The following is a 7058-nucleotide window of genomic DNA, read 5'->3' as shown; positions in this document are numbered from 1 at the left end:
ATAATATTAACCATTAAATATAATAATTAATTTTTAAAAAAAATTAGACAAAAATTACTATTATTTTAAGAAAATAGTTAAATTTGCAGCAAAATCCGCAGGAAACTTTCCTGCGGAACTACCTGCGAATTTTGTATAATAGTTTTGTTTTGGTAAAGTAGATATCCGCAGCAAAATTCGCAGGAATATTTCCTGCGGAGTTACCTGCGGATTTGCTTTATTGTTTCGTTTTTTGTTTGAAATTGTATAAACCGCAGAAAAATCCGCAAGTATTCCTGCAGAATTTTCTGCCAATTTTCGATCTGCAGGAAAATTTAGTTTATTTAAGAAAGTCCCAGGAAAATCCGCAGGTAATACGTGTATTTCTAGTAGTGCACGACCAAATTTAGTAAATTGAAGTGGAATAACTAAAATAAAAAGTAATTAAGACTTGAACATTTATCTTACTACACTATTATATTTTTGTAGTGACTTTTTAGTTTTCCATAAATATGAATTGATAGACTTTATTAAAGTAACACAAAAACTATTTTCAACACATATATGAAAAATATTCTAATAGACAATAAGGTTGCAAAGTAAATACATATGCCTAAATTGAAGGCCACGGTGCTATCTTCCAAACTAAGAGAGAAGAAGATAGTTTACATAATATTATTTATACCTTATTTATACTATAGTCCATAAAATTTGAAAAAATAACTAATATAAACAAACTATAAGATGTCAATAGCATAACTAAGGGAATCTTATAGGATCTGATCATAGTTTCATATGTGAAGTCATTCAAACACACATACACATTTGCAAAATACACACAGGTATTAAAGTAGAGGGGCAACCACTACAATCATCATCACGGTAACATTCAACTTCCACCACTATAGTAGAAAAAGAAAATAAAAGTTAATATTGTTAAAATAGGATAAAATATTATGTAAGATGTAAAGAAGAAAATTTGAAAGAAAAAAAATGCTTACCGCTTGTAGTGACAAAAAATAGAGAAAAAATAATAATCATAACAAGAACAAAATTAACAATTTTAACCATATTTTCTACGGTCAGCGTATAACAAATAGGATATTACTATTGTATTACTCTAAGATTGAAAATTTAATACTTCACTTACAAGTTGTTTTTAACACTTATTGAGTTTTTTTTTACACGTAGTACTTATAAATTTGTAAAAATAAATATCTTAGATTTTTATAATTCAATAATGTCTCTTAAATATATTAAAGTGTTGTATTTTCCACCTTTTAGGTATTTAGAAAGGAGGTGATTATAAATATGTTAATTTTAAATTATTTTGTAATCTTTAATTAATAAACTTTGACCTTTTGGGCTACTTTGCTGGGAGTTCGCAAAAAAAATTTATCAATAAAAAATTTATCATCATTTATTTTTTCCAAATTTTGATCATTTTATAATTTTTATAAAGTGAAATTAACAAAACGTTAATAATAGGGTTTATTACAAATGTCCCTATTAATCAATATGTGAGAGTTAATGGTACCATCCTGAAACATAAAAAATTTAACAAAAAATAAAGGAAAATAAGGAGACAATAAGCCACATGCAACCAAGGACGAAATTATGAATTCTAATTTAGTCCATACACAATGGATACGTGCAAAAAAAATACTTATAACGGATAAGGTAAAATTCCACAAAATGGATATGGACACAGATAAATATCCATTAAAAAAGTGAGTATGCGAACACGGGTATATTACTACTCACTGTGCTTCATATCCGTACTACATATTTATATAATATCATTAATATTATTATATAAAAATGCATGTTTATTAAGTTTTAAAAAATTATATCACTATTAAATAATTACATATTTTAATAAAAATATTTATATATTAACTCAACAATAACATCCATAATTTTTTAAGGGTTAAATATATTAAGCCGCCATTATAGCGAGTTTTGGTTAAAGCCCCCTGAAGTTTTTTTATTTTATTAAATGCCCCTTATAAAATCCAAAATCTAGATTTACCAAACCCTTTTACCATATTTGCTGACTAGGTTTTGACTTGCTGGATGATGTGGCAATAATATTAACCCAATATCATATTCAAAGTCTTTATTATGCTATTGCAACATCACACAATAGTGTTGTTTCTTCTTTTGTAAATCACTGATTCAAACCACTCTTGAAACTTAAACTTTGAAAGGCCATGGCTAATCCTTCAAATCCTCGTCTTGAACCTTAGCACTTCCCAAAACAATAGCCATAGAACTATTCCCCCATTCAACAGAAGCATAATACTTCAAGAAAAACGTCAGAGTCAAAACAACCCACTCCAAGAAAAAGATCAAAATAGCAAGTCCACCAGCCAGCTTCAGAATCACAGAACCATCTTCTTCTCTAACATAAGACTTCAGCTCCCCAAGAAAAATCACCAGTCCTAGTAAAAACAAGAACTGGAACCGAACCCTGAAAAATAGTAGTCAAAATAGTGGCCACCATGTGAGCAGAGTACCAACGGTTAGCACCAACAGCCGCACAACCAGAAATAGCACCAGCAATGGTGAAGATATGGAGAAGGATCAAGAAGAAGCCGCAAACATAAGGGATTAAGCGGAGTGAGAGTGTGAGGAATATGCATCTTGAGGCAGCACCCAACAAGACGTAGTTGCAAAAAAGGAAGAGCTTGTGGATGTTGAAGTGTCGTGGTGTTATTGTGGCTGGGTGATTGTTCATTGAGAGACCCATTTGGGTTTGGAACAGAAAGATTGAAACTTTGATGGATTGTCGTCAATAACCGTATTTGTTATGTTGTTCTTTCCTGAAACCAAAGGTATTCCCAATGAAGAGATGACATATACGTGGAAGAAGCATTGGTTCTGGAAATTGAAGCTCTCCGGTGCAATCTCCGGCCGCCGCGCCGTTCACGAGTGAGAGGGAGAAGACGCAAGCTGAATAGCCAAAACTCAATAAAACCTAATCCCTCTTTTATTTTGATTTTCATTTAATTATAATTGACTGGTATTAAGTGTGTTAATTTTGGCAATTATGCAGTCATCTATCCTTTTTCCCACATCATCAATTAAGTCAAAACATAGTCAGCAAATGTGGTAAAAGGGTTTGGTAAATACAGGTTTTGGGTTTTATAAGGGGCATTTAATAAAAAAATACTTCAGGGGGCGTAAACCAAAACTCGCTATAATAGCAGGGGGCTTATTATATTTAACCTTTTTTTAATATTGTTAAAAACACTTAAAATTATATGATATTTTATTATTAATTAATCTAACTACAAATACGGGTAAGGATATTGAAATACTTATAAGATACGTGTATGTATATGAACATTGAAACCCATGCGAATATGGACTCGGATATGGGAATTTTTTCAAACCGCGGGTATAAGACGGATACTATAGTACCCTGTCCAAACCCTATCCATTGTCATACCTAGAAGGAACCAGAAAATTTAGAATGTGTGGGAATGATATACAAGTAAATTTAATATATATTTAGATTAAATAACTTTTTCTGTAAATTTAGTATACAAGTTTTACTGTAATTTTTTATTTAAAAATAAATATAATAACATATATTAAATATCAATTAATTTAAAAAATATTAAAATAATATTACTACTTTAATTTTTTATTGAAAAAATAAATATTATATATATATATATATATATATATATATATATATATATATTAATATTCATAGCTTATTAACCTATAGATATATTTTAATATTCATAGTCTATTAAAATATAGATATAACTATTTCAACAAAATCAGTCCAATTTAACTAAATAAAAAAAAACAGTCAGATTACATTGTGTTAAAAATATATCTAATTGGATGTTATGCAGTAATATATTCAAAATTTTACTTTGTTGGCCAAGTGACACCAAAACACTAGGGGGAGGAGAATTGTGTTATTTGAAATTCAAAATTAGTTTATATATATTTTTTATTTTTTTAATAATGATAATAGAAAAAAAAAGAGTGGTACAAAGAGGAGAGGGGGACTATATCGAAACCCTCACAAAACTATTAAAATCTAAAGAAAGTCAAACCTAGCCTATTTTTTTTTTATAAAATCTGCCCTCAGAAACGGAAGAATCGAGTCAAAACTAATAAAATTAGTCACCGTAAGACCTAAGTTAGCAAGAGAATCGGCACAACTATTCCCTTCTCTGTAGATATGCGAAGCCACAATAGAAAAATCAGTAGTTATATTTACACAATTTATCCATCTAGTCCTGACTTGCCAAGGCACATTGAAGGGAGGCTTAAAGGCTTGATCCATCGTAATAAAACCAGTTTCTAACCAAATATGCCGCCAACCTTTTTCATTGACGAACTGAATTGTCGACGTAGCACTTGAGAGTTCGGCGATGAGAGAATTCAAATTACTCAAGAACATAGCGAAAGCTCCAATAAACCAACCGTCGAAGTCTCTGGCAATGCCACCACAAGCATATGTCTTTAAAGTATTTATATTAAATTGGATAGATAAACAAAAATAAGAGATAAGAAAGAGAAATGCTGTAAAGAAGATGGAGAAAAGAGAGAGAGAGAGATGCACAACAAAAATAAAATAAATAACAATAAAAAAATATAAAGAATACATAAGAGATTTATACACGCTAGGTCTAACCAATTTGTATACACATTAGGCCTAACCAATTTGCACTACAAGAAAATAACTATATAAAAACGATAGATTTTAGTGACAAATGGCTTTTGTGACAATTTTTTTCTATTTTTTAAAATTAATGGTTTATAAGTACCATCAACTTGTTTACAAAGAAAATACTATATTTACTGCTGTCAAGAATCGAACCACAGACCAACGACATACACCCGCACAGTCAGCAATATAAATCATACAGTTATATTTAACTTTGACATTAATTTTCTCTTTTCTCAAGTTAAAGAGAGAAGCACCCCATTTTTCCCCTACTTTTTGTTTCCCTTTTACATTTTTTTTTCAATAAAACCCCCCACATTTTCTTGTTCTCTCCGACGCATAGAAAAAAAAAACTCTAAAAACCAAATATCTTAGGATTTTTTCTTGGCAAAATACCCATTTTCGTCCCTTAACTTTACCTCGGGGTCCATTTTGGTCCCTTAATTTTTAAAAAGTTCAAATAGATCAAGTTCAAATAGATCCCTTATCTATTAAAAAGGTGGCACGTTAGTCCTTTCCGTCAATTTGATGGAAACGGACGTTTGACCGTGCATGTGTGGCGTCTGACGTGGCATTGGTTTGTACGCATGGCAGGTTGCGTGACATATGTTATCATCAAAGTTCATAAAATTCTAAAAATTATTCAAAATTTTTGCACTCACCAAGATTTGAACTCAAGACACCTTACTTAATATAATAATAGGTGTACCACTAAGCTATGCTAATTTTTGTTGATTTTTTTTCCTTCTGAAGTTACTTATTAACTACAACCATTTTATTATTATTATTATTACTATTATTATTATTATTATTATTATTATTATTATTATTATTATTATTATTATTATTATTATTATTATTACTATTAGTATTATTAATATTACTATTAGTATTATTATTACTATTAGTATTTGTAGTATTATTATTATTATTATTATTATTATTATTAGTATGGTTAAATCTAGAATGAACCATCAATTAAGTGTACATTTGTGGACCACTTTTTTAAACCATCCGATTTTTTTAAAAGTTGAGATGAATTAAAAATAAATTGAGAACACGTGTATTTTTTTTTACACAATCCCTTACCTTATCTTCTCTCATAGCTAAGTAATTTTATTAAAAAAAAAAACTGACATAGCTGTTGAGCCATTTACTAATGGTTTTATTAGTGGTTTTATATTAGAGTTATCAATTGCTTTTTATCACTAATTCTAAATCTAATTTAGTTAGTTCACAGTTAATCATACATTGCCGGAATGGAAATTATTTTATCAGCCACTATTAGTATTATTAATATTATTATTATTATTATTATTATTATTATTATTATTATTATTATTATTATTATTATTGTTATTATCTCTATTATTATTATTATTACTATTACTATTACTATTATTATTATTATTATTATTATTATTATTATTATTATTATTATTATTATTATTAGTACTATTATTGTTAGTACTATTATTTTATTATTATTATTATTATTATTATTATTATTAATATTACTATTATTATTATTATTATTATTATTATTATTAATATTAGTATTATTAATATTATTATTATTACTATTATTATTATTAGTATTATTATTACTATCTCTATTATTATTATTAATATTAGTACTATTAGTATCATTACTATTATTGTTAGTAATATTATTTTATTATTATTATTATTATTACTACTATTATTATTATTACTATTACTATTACTATTATTATTATTATTATTATTATTATTATTATTATTATTATTATTATTATTATTAATAATAATAATAATGTAGAAGCAAAAGAAATCAAGCAATAGTTAATAAGTAGTTTCTAAAAGAAAAGAAAGTAACCAAAATGAATGTAGCCTAGTGTTACACCCATTTATACCATAATTAAGGTGTCTTCAGTTCAAACCTTGGTGAGGACAAAGTTTTGCCACACATGCACAGTCAAACGTCTGTTTCTATCAAATTAACGTGCCACCTTTTTAATAGATAAGGGATCTATTTGAACTTTTTTAAAAATTAAGGGACCAAAATGGACCCCAAGGGACGAAAAAGGGTATTTTGCCTTTTTTCTTTACCCACCTCACTATGGGGGTCACCCCTAGCGAAATTCCCAACTTACCCCTGCTTCGGAGATTCATCTCCGAAGTTTTTTTTTTTAAATTTTTTTTTATATTTCGGAAATGCATTTCCGAAATGCATCAAAATTCATTTATTTTTTACAATCAGGTAAGAAATGTGGACACATGTGCCTACGTAAGCCTTCTAAGACGGTTACCTTCTAATAAATGTGGTAACACTTTCCTACTTAAAAGCCTACGTAACAAAAATTGGGAAGCTCCACAACCACGCCCTATTTAAAAGAATAAA

The 7058-nt window shown here is 28.1% G+C and overlaps 1 long non-coding RNA gene and 1 pseudogene across 1 annotated transcript; both read right to left on the bottom strand.

Annotated features, from left to right (window-relative positions):
• Positions 1-542: 542 nt before the first annotated feature.
• Positions 543-1161, bottom strand: LOC131612528 (uncharacterized). The gene is made up of 2 exons (XR_009287409.1): positions 981-1161; positions 543-881 (listed from the first exon to the last, which is right to left on the bottom strand). It is a non-coding gene; the product is annotated as an uncharacterized LOC131612528 (long non-coding RNA).
• A 946-nt stretch (positions 1162-2107) lies between these two features.
• On the bottom strand, positions 2108-2762 carry LOC131612527 (uncharacterized; annotated as a pseudogene).
• Between the last annotated feature and the right edge of the window lie 4296 nt (positions 2763-7058).

Source organism: Vicia villosa, linkage group LG6 (assembly GCF_029867415.1).
Source record: "Vicia villosa cultivar HV-30 ecotype Madison, WI linkage group LG6, Vvil1.0, whole genome shotgun sequence".
Classification (NCBI taxonomy): Eukaryota; Viridiplantae; Streptophyta; class Magnoliopsida; order Fabales; family Fabaceae; genus Vicia; species Vicia villosa.
This window is presented reverse-complemented; position numbering and strand designations above follow the sequence as displayed.